This window comes from Schistocerca gregaria, chromosome 2 (assembly GCF_023897955.1).
Source record: "Schistocerca gregaria isolate iqSchGreg1 chromosome 2, iqSchGreg1.2, whole genome shotgun sequence".
NCBI classification, from domain to species: domain Eukaryota; kingdom Metazoa; phylum Arthropoda; class Insecta; order Orthoptera; family Acrididae; genus Schistocerca; species Schistocerca gregaria.
This window is the reverse complement of record NC_064921.1, coordinates 547,047,219-547,065,339: the sequence shown is the minus strand read 5'-3', so window position 1 is coordinate 547,065,339 and position 18,121 is coordinate 547,047,219. Positions and strand designations below refer to the sequence as shown.

The 18,121-nt window shown below is 42.3% G+C and overlaps 1 protein-coding gene and 1 long non-coding RNA gene across 5 annotated transcripts in view; one reads left to right on the top strand and one right to left on the bottom strand.

The window, feature by feature from the left end:
• LOC126331858 (ankyrin repeat domain-containing protein 29-like) overlaps positions 1–6,268 on the bottom strand; it is a 147,045-nt gene extending 140,777 nt beyond the window's left edge. Inside the window, exon 1 of one of the 4 annotated variants that reach the window (XM_049996532.1) lies at positions 5,532–6,268. The gene's annotated coding sequence lies outside the window, so the exon portion shown is untranslated. The remainder of the gene's footprint in view (positions 1–5,531) is intronic. The other 3 variants (XM_049996528.1, XM_049996529.1, XM_049996531.1) reach the window with 3 other exon arrangements.
• Positions 1–18,121, top strand: part of LOC126331924 (uncharacterized) — a 146,307-nt gene that overhangs the window by 99,682 nt on the left and 28,504 nt on the right. The gene's annotated exons all lie outside the window — the stretch shown is intronic.

Genomic DNA, 18,121 nt, shown 5'->3' with positions numbered 1-18,121 from the left:
CCCTCCGCCCAGGGACTCAGAAACTGACGTCTACGTCCTTGAGTCTCCTGCGAGTAACCTACTGAGTCTCAAGGTGTCCCATGACAGTGTTTGTTGCTGATCCAAGGAATCAACCTGTCACCAATGGAAGTTTGTCTTTCTGCATTTGCTCCTAACCGCTCTGGATTTTCAACCTGACCTGCAAACCTCCTTCTCCCTCCGTTTTATACTAGGACAATAATTTGTCCTGTAGCCATTCTTGTTTAGCCATTTTCCACTTTCCACTAATCTAATTTTTTAGACGTCTCCAACAGCCTTACACTTAAAAAAGTACTAGTCAGTAAGTCTTCACTAGACGATGAAATGCAAGGCTGTAGAAGCATTTGTAACAAGGAGAAAGACTGATACCGCCTATAGGAAGATTAAAATAGCCTTTGGAGAAAAGAGAGGCAACTGTATGCATATCGAAGGGCACGGATTCTGAGCCAGAGCTAAGAAAAAAGAAGGGAAAGCTTAAAGGTGTAACAAACATACTGAGGGAGTCTACAACGCCATGAACTTTAAGTCAATAGTATAGGTAGGGTACAGGAAGTAGATGAAGATAAGATGGGAGACATGATGCTGCCTTAACAATTTAGGATTGTTGAGAGCCTGTGGAGAGAGAGCCGTGAAAAAACTATTCCACCTGGTGTGGTAGATATATCAGACAGGCGAAATACCTTCAGACTTCACGAATAATGTACTAATTTCAATCCCAAAGAAGAGAGGTACTGACAGATGTGACCACTACAGTTTAATAAGTCATCGTAGTAAAACACTGACACGAATTATTTGCAGAAGAACGAAAACTGGTAGAAGGCGACCTCGAGGAAATTCAGTTTGAGTTACGGAGAAATATAGGACCACGTGGCCCTACGATTTGTCTTAGAAGATAGAATGAAGAAATGCAATCTTTTCTTTATAGCATTTGTAGACTTAGAGAAAGCTTTTGACAACGTTGGCTGGAATTACCCTCTTTGGAGTTCTGAAGGTTGCAAGGAGTAAAAGATTATTTACAGCTTGTGCAGAAACCAGAGTATAATAATAGGAATCTAAAGGAGTGAAAGGGACAGGAACCTGAGAAGGGAGACAGGCAGGTTTTTTGCCTCTACCTATGTTATTCAGTCTGTATACTGAGCAAGCAGTCAAGAAAACCAAAGAGCGGACACGTCTCAGCATTGCTTCCCAATCTTTGCCATCCGAGCGCTTTCTCCCCATTTAATAACACGTCTTAGATTAGAAGTTAAATTGCAGTTATCCGTCCTTATTACCATTATTGAAAATCAGCCGAGATGACTACGACGTCCTATTTACATGAGGGTTACCATGTTTGTCAACGCAACTACTTCGATATAAGACACTGTGGAGCCTTGAACAAGTATTACAAACGTCAATTTAAACATGTAAAGATCAAGTGTAACAACCCATATTGATGGAGGAATTTGCAGTCAAACACGTAAGTCAAACTTAACAGGAGAGCTGGAAAACATGTACACTGAAAACGAGGAAAAGTTGATGATTAGTCATAGGAAATCCAAAACCGATAACTTTTAGTGGGATAAAGCATATATTTTACAGTTCCAGAAATTCAACAACAATTATTTCCGCCAAGATTTATACTCTAAGAAATCGAAGGAATGGATTATGACTTACTGATTGTTCCAACCATTGGCCGGTAAAGACTGCGCTATTATGTCAGTCGAGCAAAACTTTCATATGTACATTTAGAAATTGTTTAGGTGTATGTAATGAATACATGATCAAAAATTATGTGATTCATGTTACCAATTGCATTATACTGATGCGAAAAGATGTATATACTTGTCTGGTAATAGTGATAATGTATTCTGTTTAGTTTTTTATGCTCTGGTCCTATATTTACTAAGGGCAAGCAGCAATGCTTTCGTGACGTACAGTGAAATTTGGTTTTTATTATGATTTCGCCACTTTTTTGGAGCTTAGCTGGATATTATCAGACTCAAACTAGTAGAAAACGGCAGGTCAACCGATGCTAAGAAAAGGACTTACAGCCCTCATGACAACCTGGTCATTAGAGGCGATGCATAATGTCGCATAACGAAGAGATTCGGCCACTGCGCTATGTAGAGCACCCATTCAGGCCTTTAGAAAAAACCACGGGTGACAGTATTGATGATAAGACGGTTGGACATAGTGTTGCAAGTAGAGTCTCACGAAAGAGCACATTTTCTCGACAGCTCGACCCTTCACACTCATCCCGTGTTTCGTGATGGAATGCTTTTTATTGTCTCTGTTTTAAGCTCATGCCTGATTTGACATAAACCTAAACGGTAATATGTCGTTGCTTAGTGAAAAGTGAAATCACAGCAGTGACGCTGAGTTCTGATAGATGCTTCAGAAGACATGTAGCACTTTTTACTTTTCAATTACAAGATGTATTCGAGCGTAATTATCAATAATTTTTACCACTGATTCCTTTCGTCGTGCTGTAGAGTCAAATTGAAACGGGTGAAAGGCTAACAACGTTTGCGTTTTTCCACATTACCGACGAAGGCTTTGCAGCAAAGAGTCACTATGTTATGAAATTCATTTTATTACCCTACATCGATTGTGTGTGTTTTCACAACCATACATACAGAACGCTCATTTACTTTTACTACATAATACGAACAAGATACCTGACACTTGCCCTCAGATTATGCTAACCGTAGTTACCGAAATAATCATGATACTGGTTCCTATCAGACAGGTACTGATTTTGCTGTATTCTCATGTGCAAGACACGAATTTGGTAGCCACACTTAAGAGAAAAAGATGCGAATATTGACAGTAAATATCTAGGCAAAGTTTTACTTGCGAAACTAAATGTACACATTCCGTAGATGGGTGGTATAGCACACTAAACCAGTAAAGGATAATGGAGTCAATTTAATACACACGCAGCAGTGCTTGCTGTAAATCCTTCCTCAGTGACCATCACCATTGTGGCGTTGCTTTTAGAATCTAGACAGACTCGTCACCAGCTCGCTTCTCTTCACTTCCCCATTCCACTCACGTCACAAACACTCTGCGATATCTTACCGAAAATGAGGACGACAACCACCCACTCTTAATTACTCTGTTTATACAGAACAGAACCGGGTCCTACAGCTGAGCACTCAGCGTTTCTTATTACCACATGAAAGCTCGGTTTCAGTAACCGGGCTGCAAAGATTTATACTTAGTACTGGAAAGGGGTGAACTTAGGCACGTGAACGCAATTGAGAATATGCGTCTGTTAATGAGAAGCAGCAGCTCCGGTTTAGCAATGTATGCAAAGAATGGTCAGGGACATGAGCGACAAACAAAGCGTTCCTACTTACTGGCGACTGGCAGCTGTTTTAATAGGGATTAATGCTCATATAAACTCTGTAGTATTCCGTCATAATATCGTTGAGTGAATGTGGTGCCAATCAAAGCTTAACATTTTAAATGATAATACTAAGAAGCGATATGAAATCAGTAGTACTGAAAGCGACAGGAAAACTTCGATTCGTTTGGTATTCTGTAGATGTCTCGTGTAGAGAGCATAGGGTGCATACAAACAGCTATTTTCCCTCACTCCGTGCCATAATGGAACAGCAGACAAAATAGATACGATTGGTACGAGGTGCCACGTTCCCTGAATCTACAAGACGAATTCAACGTCTTTTCACTTGGAACGTAGTGTCGGAGAAATTTTTAGAACACATTCTGCTTTGAACATTAAATTTATTGTCCTGCGCTGGGGTTTTCGATTTCATACGTAAACAAGGACGTTGCGTCTGGTTACGAAGAAACAATGCTGCATCTCCGTTATCATCGTCGTCATTCATTATCACCACCATCATCAAAAACTTTTAAATCCATATAATTTGTTTACATCGGTGCTTACAACTTCATTATCGCATAACTGCAATTCTGCGAAATGCGTATTTGTATTTGCACGAAAATGTGAGAGCTAAGTGCATCATGCATTTGATTTAAGAGCTATAATAGGAACAAATTCCAACCATTTTGGCAGTCTCAATTTATGCGATATAAAATGGTAAGAGTGTTTTCACCATAAGTATTTTCTTACAGTTACGACTGAACACAGGTCTGTAGACTTCGAAAGGAAAAGAGGGGGAAGGGAGTGACTTATTTCTTTGAATCGTGTGTGTGTGTGTGTGTGTGTGTGTGTGTGTGTGTGTTCCTTTCTTCCTTGCCTTACTTATCTACTTGTTTTCCGCTCTACCGAACACTATTCTATAACATGGACATAATGTTACGTATATATGAATACAGCTAAACAATGTACAACTTTTTGAAATTACGAAAATGCACTGCTGACATGGTTTTTGGACCAGATGATTGTCTGATAAATCGACATCTGTCATCTCTAATAAAATGTGTCGTTACAATTGTGTATTGCATAATGCAATTCTTAAAATAATGTCCGATTTGTTGACAACATGAATGGTCAGCTTATGGATGGACTGACTGTACCGGTCTGGAATGTTTCCTGTTGGCGGTCATGCAAGAAGCACCGTCCTGGTCTAACTCTTCAGCAATCACTGAAACCTTTTAGAATTCTTTGGTATTTTCAAGGCCTTTAGTGTTTATGCTACTTTGTTCTTCGAAGATTACTAAGAAAATTGGAAATTTATATACGTAAAAGTAAGCGCTTATATGAATCCGCTCTGGAGCACACATTTTCAACGATCCCATACAATGGTAACTACTGAGAGGCGGAATGTTTATGCTGAAAAGAAGCTAGCTGCTGAACTGTAATGTGCAAGATGTTAGTTGTCGCATCGAATAACTTCATTATTTGCCTACCGATGAAGCGTGAACTACGACTCCCAATCGACTGCAAATCAACAACATGGTTTTTGGATAAGGCTACCGCAGCCGGCATCTTTTTCTGCTTGAATGAATGCCGCGGGCAGGAGCCTGTTTCTAAAGTTTAAAAGCCGCTGAGAAAATAAGTTTTATCATCAGAATGGCATTTTCACTCTGCAGCGTAGTGTGCGCTGTTATGGAACTTCCTGGCAGATTAAAACTGTGTGCCGGACCGAGATTGGAACTCATGACCTTTGCCTTTGGCGGGCAAGTGTTCTATGGAACAATAAGGCATGATAGAGCATAAGGCATGGTAGAGCACTTGCCCGCGAAAGGCAAAGATCCCGAGTTCCAATCTCGGTCCGGCACACAGTTTTAATCTGCCAGGAAGTTTCAAGTTCTATCATCAGTTACATCCTTATATCGATAGAATGGAGCAAATAAATGCCTCTCTTGACTCATCACTGCAAAATTGCTTCCTCCGTAACTTTGTAAGCGCACAAAAAAGTGATTAGACGAAATGCACGTTGGAATATAAACTACACCAATGTCATTACTTTCACGAAAAATTTCGTATATTGATGCAATTCTCAAACTTGGCTTTCAGGACAAGGAGACGTCTCGTACAACGTGGCTATTTGAATCAAATTTTAGACTGCCACAGAGGACGAGAGAGCAGAGAAATTACTCACCTGCGTGGCAGAGCACGTGTCTTTTCGCTGACAGCTATCGCAGGGCTGTACACGAAACGGCGAGGCGAGGCCGCCTTCAGATTCCGTCCGGGACGTATCTTATCGACCGCGCCTCAAGGCGAACTGTTGGACAGAAGAAAACAGGCCACGCTGGTTTGTGGCGACAGATGACGCTATCAGTGTCCGATAGGCCGCTGATCTGTCAAGACAAGACAAGGCGTGGCGCGAAGTCCGCTCCGGTGAGGGGACGTTCTAGTGGTCTTGAGGAAGCGTTGCTGCGTCGTTGACTGGCGGTTCTGCGTTCGAGTCACTTGCCCAGCTAGGACGTGATTTTTAACTGAGGCGTTACTTTTCGTGTTCTATAAATCGATTATAAAAGTATGACAATATCGAAATAAACGAGCCGTGCACGCTCGTGTGAATGTGTCTTTGTGAATGTCCAACGCACAGTTAGATGGTAACGTAGGGTTAAAGACTTACGCTGAGCGATAGCTGACCGATTAGAAAGGAAAAACAAAAGTCTAGAAACAGGAGGCCACCATCTTAAAGCAAGCTTCTTTGTTTGAGGTCGTGCGATGATAACACGTCAAACTCACTCTCTCCTCTTGCTTTAATCAACATTTTCGCCTAAACTTAATACCAATTACTCCTTCGTTTCCTCTTAATCACCATTCTCAGTATTCTACCGCACATATTCTATCAATACACCTTTCCGTCTCTACATCTGGGATACATCTGCTGTGCTGTCATAAGAATGAAGGTTGGTTGGTTGATTTGGGGGAGGGGAGCAAACCGCGGTCCCATCGGATTAGCAAGGATGTCGGCCGTGCCCTTTCAAAGGAACCATCCCGGCATTTGCCTGGAGCAATTCAGGGGAATCACGGAAAACCTAAATCAGAATGGCCGGACGCGGGTTTGAACCGACGTCCTTCCGAATGCAAGTCCAGTGTCCTAACCACTCCGCCACCTCGCTCGGTCATAAGAATGAAGTTTCAAGTACTTTACCAGTGCACTAAGAACCTTTGGCCTAGATTTCTAAGGGATAACTTTTTCCGACTTAGCTCCGTTTTGAATGAATGGCTGTTGCTTTAGAGCATTAGTGATAGAAGATAACAGGTTACGTCAAACTAGGCCTGCAATTGTATGTGAAATAGCTACATTCTGTTCTTACCATCCATCTCAGAGACCACGTATCCGCAACTGTGATTGGTTTATATTGCGAGTATATTGAAGAGGTGATAGAGAATAACGCATGTAATGTTGGCTCCAAGACATATAGGCTCGTGAAACGTGTATGTCATGCTCTTGTCTATTAATGATCTAATGAAACGGGAGGACAAGATCAAAAAGATTATTCACATTTGAAACATATTTTTCTGGTGTTACTTCGAATAGAGCCGTTAAAATTGTCCCGGTTTTCTCACGCATTATATTTTTTGCTATTTTTAAGTGCAGAAATCGACCTCTTACCTTACGAAATAAATGGCTCTGAGCACTTTGCGACTTAGTATGAGGTCACCAGTCCCCTAGAACTTAGAACTACTTAAACCTAACTAACCTAAGGACATCACACACATCCATGCCTGAGGCAGGATTCGAACATGCGACCGTAGCGGTCGGACTGAAGCGCCTAGAACCGCTCGACCACGACGGCCTGCCTCTTACCTTATGAAGACACTACTTTTTGTCTCTCGATACCACAGTGAAGAAATTTATTCATTATAGGAAACCACAAAGGCACGGAATGGATTTGAACACCGATTCTTCTGAATGCAGCGTAACATTTTACACACCATACAGATTTCCTCGATCTCCAGGATAGAGAGAAAGTGGAGACAATGACAGTCCCTTTGCTTCGGTGTTGTTAAAGAAGTGGAATGTTTTACATGTGTGAAAGTACCCTTGGTGTTGGATATTTCTGTATGTTAACAAAATCCCACAGTGTAACTTTACTCAGTCTGCAAATACTCCCTATCACAGAGCAGCTAGGCGTGCAAAGTGAATAGGTGTGAGTTTCAGTTGGAGGGGAGAGCTTGTTGTAGGTTGAAGCTATAAGCCGGGCCATGGAGCTACGTCAAATGAGGGAACACTAAGAGTACATTCTGCGGAAGGCAGTCTCCAGGTTTAAGCCCCGTAACATATCACAATTTTTAGTCAAAAATATTCAGCTAGACTAATACATGGTGTAAAGTTTAACGACTCCAAGCTCACGTTTCACAGGTAACTAACTACAGCAGGCTTGATTCGCTTCAAATATAGGGATTGGAATGCCAACCTTTCTTACCCTTTAAGTATGCCTACTGCACTCTCCCGCTGGTAGCACTGGTCTTCCGGTTCGGGCACTACACTTTATAGCAACGTCTTGGCTGTGGATGTTGCCTGCTCTTTATCATGCGAGATCGTTGGTAAACGACCAGAGTGTGTGCGCTGAGCGAGCGTCACACTGCGCTGCTCCTCACGCAACCAGCAGCCATCTGGCTCGGTTATTGTTTACCCCCGTTTACGTGTCGCTCTGCAAGCTGTGGTGTCGCTGCAGTAGGCATTCTAGCCGTAGCTGCTCTCTAGACACCTGGTTTCTGTTCTTTATGCCTGTGGGGAACGAAGTTGCTTCAACAGAGTGGGAAAACAGGACCAAGTTTCTCCCCCCCCCCCCCCTCTCTCTCTCTCTCTCTCTCTCTCTCTCTCTCTCTCTCTCTCTCTCTCTTTCCCCCCCTCTCTCTCTCCCCCCTCCCACACACACACACTCACAAACAAACACAAACAAACACAAACATAGTGTATGGCTGTGTCTTGTTCGATAAATGAGATAGATCCAGTGATGCACATGATGTAACTTTGATGTAATGTGAAAGAAATGATTTTTGTTTGTCCCCATTATACCTCCAAAAATGACTTTTTGGTCGGCCGGAGTGGCCGTGCGGTTCTAGGCGCTACAGTCTGGAGCCGAGCCACCGCTACGGTCGCAGGTTCGAATCCTGCCTGGGGCATGGATGTGTGTGATGTCCTTAGGTTAGTTAGGTTTAAGTAGTTCTAAGCTCTAGCCAACTGATGACCTCAGAAGTTAACTCACATAGTGCTCAGAGCCATTTGAACCTTTTGACTTTTTGGCTTGTCTTCCTTACAGGCAGTTCGGATTTTTATCTCGATATACTAATATTTAATCTCATAATCATTACTCATCGACACACAATCAAAATCGCTGTACAAACACTGACAAACGCATAAAACGTTCACCATGCGGTTTTATGTATCACATGCAACACTCATCTTTGTTGTCATGGGAGTCCAGTCCAGTCTATTTTCTACATGAATTGTTAAAAATGGTTATAGGTTCGTGTTTTTCAACGTAAGAGAGAAAAAACTGGTAGGAGCAGTGCAGTGATGACGATAGTAATTAACTTACATTACTTATCCTCGCCACACAAACCGCAGCCAGTCCTTGGCCTTACTAATTCCAGCCTGCCACATCTTCCTGTCAGCTGCATCTTCAGCTGCATGTCTCCCATGGTACTATGCTTCCATCTCGTTCTCGGTCGTTCTAGTGATATTCTTCCATCCGCTTCTCCATCCATCACTGTCTTCATTGCCGTGTCCTCTTCTCCCGTACTCACATGTCCCTACTTCTTGAGTCTTTTACACTACTGGCCATTAAAATTGCTACACCAAGAAGAAATGCAGATGATAAACGGGTATACATTAGACGAATATATTATACATTTTTACGCAATTTGGGTTCATAGATCCTGAGAAATCAGTACCCAGAACAACCTCTGGCCGTAATAACGGCCTCGATACGCCTGGGCATTGAGTCAAACAGAGCTTGGATGGCGTGTACAGGTGCAGCTGCCCATGCAGCTTCAACACGATACCACAGTTCACCAAGAGTAGTGACTGGCGTATTGTGACGAGCCAGTGGGTCGACCACCATTGACCAGGCGTTTTCAATTGGTCAGAGATTTGGAGAATGTACTGGCCAGGGCAGCAGTCGAAAATTTTCTGTATCCAGAAAGGCCCCTACGGTACCTGCAACATGCTGTTGTGCATTATCCTGCTGAAATGTAGGGTTTCGCAGGGATCGATTGAAGGGTGGAGCCACGGAACACATCGGAAATGTAACGTCCACTGTTCACAGTGCCGTCAATGCGAACAAGAGGTGACCGAGACGTGTAACCAATGGCATCCCATACCATCACGCCGGTCAAGAGCTGTTTGTGTATGAGAAGTCGGTTGGAAACTTTCCTCATGTCAGCACGTTGTAGCTGTCGCCACCGGTGCCAACCTTGTGTGAATGCTCTGAAAAGCTAATAATTTGCATATCACAGCATCTTTTTCCTGTCGGTTAAATTTCGCGTCTGTAGCACGTCATCTTCGTAGTGTAGCAATTTTAATGGCCAGTAGTGTAGTTTTTACTCTCGCTACGATGTCAAGTAGTGTGTATAATTGTCTGAGTTCTCTGTTTTTCCTTATTCTCCACTGGTCATTTTCTTTCACGGTTCTATACGGTTTATTCAGGACTTTATTTACAAAGGTGATGAGTTTCTTCTTTTTTTCCCAGTGTCCATGTCTTGCTTGCATAGCACACTATTGACGTCATGATGGTTTCATATATTTTTCCGTCTGGAAAGTAACTTAGACCTTATGACGTTATGTATAGCCCCTTGACAGCTTCCTCCGGCTTGAATTCCCACCCTATAAGGTCTTGTTGGTTGATGTTTAACACACAAGTACGTGAATGTGTGTGTCTTCTGTACTATAAGGTTCCTAATTGTCAGATGGTTTGATTCTAGCTGAGCTCTTCTTCCTCATATCATGAACTTTGTTCTGTTTCCATTTATACTTCGACCTGCTTTCTTAGCTTCTTCCATGAGTGCAGTTCCCCTTTCCACCAGGTCTTCCATGTTTCTTTTCTATTGCGACAACATCATCTGCAAAAGTTTACCTATCACTACAATATCATCCGCGAAAGCCAGAACATTTTCTCTTATTCCCTACGGCGACTCCTGCACATTCTTGTTACTTTTCTCAGAGTGTTGTTGAGTGCCAAATTGAACAGGGTTGGTGATATAATATCTCCCTCTCTCTAGTTCCTGTTTTTACCTGAAATGTTTCTGAGGACCCCCCCTGCACTTTCACTCTACACTTTGTTTCCGTGACACACATTTTAGGTGGCTTTATCACCTTGTCGGTATCCCACACTCTGCCTTTATCCTCCACATCTCCTCCCTCAGTATACTCTCATGTGCTTTGTTAAGTCTATAAACATACAGAAGGTATCCTGACTGTGCTCCCAGTTCCTATCTAGTATCCGTCTTAGTGTGAATATTTGGGCGGTTGTTGACTTGTCCTCTCTGAACTCCACTTGTGAAGTGTCTCATATCTATTCAGTGTGTGGTTGGAGCCTGTTCAGAATATTTCTAGCCCTTTTTTCATAGCACGTGCATATTAGAGATATCCCTCTATTCTTCTGTGTGAGCATTGTCTCCTTTCTTGTGTATTAACTTCTTCCACATATATTAACTTCCTACAAATATCCTGCGTATATGCCTCTGATTGTCACAGACTGTATATATGTAAATAAATCACAATAGGTAAATTCATTCTACTCGTAAAATTAGAACTTAGGCTTTACCAAAAGCAATCTTCCCTTCCAATCAAAATATTTCGGAAGCCCTCTTCTAACTTCGAAGCAGCAGAAAATATAAATAGGTCCCTCTTCAAACTTATTTAACACACAGAAAATGATATTACTAGCTTTCGAGTGACTTTAACCTTTATTAAAATCGATGCAAATACTGGACATTTCAATAATATCTCAACAAATTCTATAATAACCATCTTCGTTAACAGTTATCGATTTTTTAGTCTTCTGCTAATCACAGAATCTCCTATATCAATGCGTGCACGGTTCTCCGACGAGTGATGGCCATCTATACGTACATACACTAATAGTAAAACTATGAAACCGTAGCGTCTGTCTGTCTGTCTGAACACGCTAATCTTCTAAACTGCTAAAGGAATTTTCACTGTGCTTTCAGAGGCAACTTGAGCGTAGCTTGGGGCAATGTACAAGCTGTATTTCAACAAAACTGGATCACGAAAGAAACAGATATCGTGATTTAAAGTTTCACCTAAAATTGTGGTGTCTGTCTGCCTGAACACTCCGATTTCCAAAACTACTAGATGGGCTTCTCACAGGTAACTTGAGCGTAGCTTGATGCAACGTATAGGCTGCATTTCAGCAAGGGATCACGAAAAAAAGATATCGTGATTAAAAGTTTTGTCTAAAATCATCGTGTCTGTCTGTTTGAACATGCTTAAGTCAAAAACTTTAAGATGAACTTTCATTGGGTTTTCACTGGTCAGTTGAGCTTTGTTTGGAGCAACGTATCGGCTTTATGATATGAAAATCGGAACACGAGAAAAAAAGATGTTGCATTTAAAGTTTTATCTAAAATCGGCTCATCAGCAGTTCGAATGTTTAATCATCAATGTGTAGTACACTAAACACCCGTTAGATCGCTTTTCGGAAGTCTGTGTCAGTGACAGAATTTAGCGCCATAATCTTATCTTTGCGAATGTAAACTATTACTGAATTTGAAGCTTCCTGGCAGATTAAAACTGTGTGCCGGACCGAGACTTCAACTCGAGACCTTTGCCTTTCGCTACCCAAGCACGACTCGCGCCCCGTCCTCACAGCTTTACTCCTGCCAGTACCTCGTCTCCTACCTTCCAAACTTTACAGAAGCTCTTCTGCGAACCATGCAGAACTAGCACTCCTGAAAGAAAGGATACTGCGGAGACATGGCTTAGCCACAGCCTGGGGGATGTTTCCAGAATGAGATTTTCACTCTGAAGCGTAGTGTGCGCTGATATGAAACTTCCTGTCAGATTATAACTGTGTGCCCGACCGAGACTCGAACTCGGGACCTACTTCGAGTCTCGGTCCGTCACACAGTTTTAATCTCTCAGGAAGTTTCATATCAGCGCACACTACGCTGCACAGTGAAAATCTCATTCTGTATTACTGAATTCACTTAGCCAGGATATACAGAGTTACTGATTTCGCTTTATATATGAGAAACTCAACGACATCGCTTTGCTTCTTTTGATAAGTTTTATTTCTATTCTTTGCTAATAAAAATGAATTTATTAAGCTTGCTTTGTGGTTTCGCTGCCTACTCATTACATTTTAATTTCGTTTTTTTTTTTTGCGAGTAAAATGTTTAGAAAATGGTCAAGTCTTTCTCGATACACTAGAACGACTAAAAGTCTGACGACTATGCGGTCTCAAGAATCCAATGAAGATCATAATGAGCGTAAGGAAAGCGAGGAGACAACGTTCAGTGACTGAAAGTAAAATTTTGTCAACTGATCTGAGTAAAATTCCAAGAGGCTTTGGTCTTACGTAAAACCAGTAAGCGATTAGAAATCATCAGGCCATTCACTCAGAGACCATATTGGCACAAAACGGAAGGTAACACAGAGAGAAGGTAGAAATACTGAATTTGGCCTGCGGAAATTGTTTCACGGCGGAAGATCGTACCAGAGTCTCTCCTTTCAATCATCTTACGAACGCCGGAACGGTTCATATCGAAATAACCATCGCCGAATAGAAAAGTAACTACACTCGATTAGTAACGGAAAGGCATCAAGACTAGATAAGATACCTGTAACGTTCTACAAAGATCATGCGAAAGAACTTACTCCCGTTCTAGCAGCAGATCGCTGGAGCGACGAAGGGTACTTAGCGACTGGATAAAACGCAATTGATTCCCGTTTTCAAGAAGGGTAGTAGGACACAAGCACATAATTACAGCTCTATATCGCTGACTTCAGTCTGTTGTAGAATTAAGAAACATGTAGTATGTTCAAGAATTATGACGTTTTTGGAGTACGAAAATCTCCTCTATAAAAATCTATATGTATTCTGCAAACATAGATATTGCGAAACTCAGTTCCCTCTGTTCGTCCATGAGATCCATAGTGCTGTAGACAATGGCGGTAAGATTGATGCCGTGTTCCTTGACTACAGGAAGGCATTTACCACCGTCCCGCACTGTAGTTTAGTGAAATAAATACGAGCTTACCGAGTATCGGACCAGATTAGTGACTGAATTCAATACTTCCTTCAAGATGGAACTTAACACGTCGCTTCTAACGAAAGAAGTACGCGATGGAAGTGTGATAGGGTTGGGTTGTTTGGGGCAAGAGACCAAACAGCGAGGTCATCGGTCTCATCGGATTAGGGAAGGAAGGGGAAGGAAGTCGGCCGTGTCCTTTCAAAGGAACCATTCCGGTATTTACCTGGAGCGATGTAGGGAAATCACGGTAAATCTAAGTCAGGATGGTCAGACACGGGATTGAACCGTCGTCCTCGCGAATGCGAGTCCAGTGTGCTAACCACTGCTCCACCTCGCTCGGTAAATGTGATAGGAACGTTACTGTTTACAATGTATACAAATGATCTAGTAGAAAGCATCGGATGCTCTTAAAGAGTGTTCGCAGATGATGTGGTTGTTTCTATCAAAGTAGCAATGCAAGAAAGCAGTATCGGTTCGCAGAATGATCTACAGAGGATTAATGAATAGTGAAACCTCTGTAGTTAATCCTGAATGTAAATACATAGGATAAAAAGCCAGTACTGTATAACTCCACTATTGATTAGGAGCTGCTGGAAACAGTACCTACCGTAAAATATCTAGGAGTAACTGTCCAGAGCGACCTATATGGAATGACAACATAAAACAAATAGTAGGAAAAGCAGATGCCATTTCATAGGAAGAATGATAAGAAAATTGTAACTCATCCAAGAAGGACGTGGCTTATAAGACGCTTGTTCGACAGATTCTTGAGTATTGTTCATGTATGCGGGATCTTTACCATTTAGGACTGATACAAGAAATAGAGAAGTTCTTACGAAGAGTCGTGCGTTTCGTCACGTGATCGTTTAGTATCTCAATAATGTTACCGAGGTCCTGAGTAACCTCCACTGGCAGACGTTACAAGAAAGGCGCTGTGCATCGCAGAGCGGTTTGCTACTCAAATTTCGAGAGAGCCCTTTCCTTGAACAGTCGGACAACATATTACTTCATCAGATGTATCCGCAACTGAGAATACTGACAAAAATCAGCTTTAGAACGGAATGACAACAAAGAAAATTTTTGCCGGATCGGGACTCGAACCCAGATCCACCGCTTATCGCGAGCGGTCGCCTTACCATTTGGCTATCCGAGCACGACTCACGACCGGATCCGAACTTCCTTATGTCGTCAACCACGTGTCTGTAACTTTAACATCCAATACGTACGTTCTCGTACGGGAGAGACACTTTACTTGAAAGTCTCTTGCCCATTGTCGGCGGATAAATACGATATTGCAGTGCCCGTGTTGTTCTGAATTACGATGCAAAGTTCCTTCGACCATGACGAGAAAATTCGAGAAGTTATAGCCAATACTGAGGCTTGCCTACAATCGTCAATCGTTCTTGCGACATGCCACTGACGAGTGGAACTGGGTTGGGGGGGGGGGGGGGGCGGGAGGGGGGTCGGTTAGTGATAACAGTTACCAATAGTATCTTTGCCACACCCCTTTGGGTGGGTTCGGAGTATGATGTAAATAAGTCGTGAGCTAGAAGTCACTTCTGTTCAACGTTGCATCAAAGAAGAGCAAATGGCATAGATGAGTGAGTTTTTATACTCTGAATCCTGCTTATTCCTAACGATTTCGCATTTCGCTTTAAACGTGTTCATTTCTCAGTGAACTTATGTTATGCCATGGCCATAAACAAAGTGCGAGGGTAAGTCAAAAAGGAAAGGGACTTCCGCAGTTTCTAGCCAGAAGGCTTGGTAACACAACTAGGGCTGAAGTACCGTTGTCTGTAACAATTCTATACAATGAGTCACTCATATACGAGCATTAGTCGCCGTATTGTAGCAGGACAGTGAAACGTGTCAGCTCCACCGCCAATCTGCAACAAGGCGGAAATGAGGACAGTGACTTGCTTTTTGTTTGCGGAAGGTGTTAAACCTGTGGAAATTATTCGTAGAAAAAGTGCAGTATGTTGACTGAAGGACAACACACAACACCCAGCCATCACGAGGCAGAGAAAATCCCTGACCCCGGCGGGAATCGAACCCGGGAACTCGGGCGTGGGAAGCGAGAACGCTACAGCACGACCACGAGATGCGGGCCCGGCGTCAATAACTGAGGACTACCTGACAGTTGTAGAGGGTATGGTTATGAAAAAAGACGAATCACAGTCGACGAAACCGCCAATACTTTACATATCAGTCATGGTTCAGTGTATTCCATCTTACATAACAGGTTAAATTTTCGGAAAGTGTGTGCAATGTGGTTACCGAAAGAATTGTCAGCGCTGCATAAGGAGCAAACGATGGACATCTCTCGTAAACATTTGGTCCGTTATCATCACGAGGGAGATGGATTTTTATAGCAAATCGTTGTTGTAAACGAAACGTGGGTGTATTATCACGAACCGAAATGTAAGGCGGGAACATGGTTTGGAAACACCCATAATCACCAGAAGTTAAGAAATTTGGATACCAGTAATCAGCTGGTAAGATTTTGTTAACAATATTCTTGGAAGTGCAATGTGTGGTAGCCGTTCATTTCACGCCAAGAGGAGAAACCGTAAACAGTGAGAACTATTGTGGTATGTTGTGAACTAAACTGAAACCTCCAATCAGATCCAAACGTTGTGGAAAACTGAGAAAAGGTGTCAACCTGCAGCAAGGTAACGCTCGGCTACACTCTGTCAGACGGACGGCCGAAACAGTAAGGAATTGGGATTCAAATTGCTGCAACACCCGTCATACAGTCCAGACATGGCTCCAAGCGAGTTCCATATACTTTAACCACTGAAGGAAGCGCTCAGGGTAAGATGATTTGCAAGATGCGGAAGTCATTGATGTGGTGAAAAACTGGTTACAGCCGCAAGCAAGAAACAGAATGAAAACGCTTGTGGAACGTTGGACGAAGTGCGTTGAAGTGCAGAGAGGCTATGTAAAAATAATGTATGCTTTTCTGTCATTAGACTAAATGTTCATTTTCTCGAAAGTCCCTTTACTTTCTGACTTCCGCTCGTGCAAGGCCACACGCTCAGTGTTGCGGAAGTGGACCTTAGAGTCAGTTGCTTCCCACATGGCCTGTTCTACGTGGCTCTCTTCCACATTAGCGAAGCAAGCAAGGTCTTCGTTCATGTCCCCAATCATAATACTTCAAATGTTATATACAAAGAAACTTTATAAGCCAAAATTAAATTCCATGCATACGGAATCTGGGGCACAACAATAACTAAATACCCAGCCATCGCTGGCTTTTCCAGCTAGTTAGTGCACATCCAGCTACTTGCCAGGTACTCGGCGCGCTTCAATTTGTACCGTCATGTATTCTCCCAGTAACATGAAAAAGCAACATAACACAATACTTTTGTAGTTACAAAATGGTGGATACTGCTACTCTGATAAATAACGTTAAAATACTTAGCACGTACATTCAACCGGAAGCCGGAGAAAAACAAGTGTCGCAAATGAACTTGTGATAGTAAAACCGTATCTGGGCCTGGATGCCACGGGAGGAACTCGTAGTCCGGCCTGCTAGTTTTATTCGCCTAGTCAGACGCCCGTCCTTAGGAGCTGGTGGTAAGACTGCCACTAAGGACACGTACTTGGAGTTTTAATCTGCGCATAGTTTGCAGAACTAGGTATTTGTCATGTTTTCTTTCGGCAGTGGCTGTGCGTAATACTCATACCATTATCGTACGAATCGCTCACTGCAGTGAGGAAACTAGTCAGAAATTTTCGGATTTCCGTTTTTTTGACGATTATGATTCTGAGTGGATCAATGTATTGTTTACCGCAAAAAGGAAACTGTCACTCTGTGCGTTTACAGTAGATATGTCGGGGACATGTTGGTGGAAAGAGGAAAGATAATTCACAATGGACGACGTTGAGCTCGTAAAGAGTTCTTAAAAAACGATAACCAGTTTTCCATTGTTCAAATGAGCATGGATTCTTTTATCGACTACAGTTCCTGGTGGCCTACGTTTTATACACGAACTTGCCTGAGTGTTTATTCGTATGGAAAAGGCATTCCTAAATGCCTTAAAAGGATCCTCACTGTATCAAAACACCATGGGATGATCTTTTCAGCTGAAAACGTGCCTAGTGTTCCGTCCGACATAAATATTTCTAGCTAGACGATGGACGCTTTCAGCCTGAGGAAAACCGTACAATCTTTGGAACTCCCTTCAGAAAAACCCTAAATATCTGTATTGCTTATAAGTAATAACAAAATGCATGACATTAAGAAAGCTTTGGTCTGTATCCTCAAGACAAGATGTAGTTTTGGAAACCAGTCATATCATGGTCAACAACAACGGCATATCGTGCTATAGATGAAGGTAATTGAGTAATACATCCTTGCAAAACGTCAAATGTTTATTACAATGAAAGAGGTTTATATGTACAATCCTATGTTAAACGGGTAATTTAACCTTAAAATTAATTTGAAAATCAGTGTACTGCAAAAAGGCAACACCAGCAAAGTCGTGCCGCATTCTGCCCTTGGAC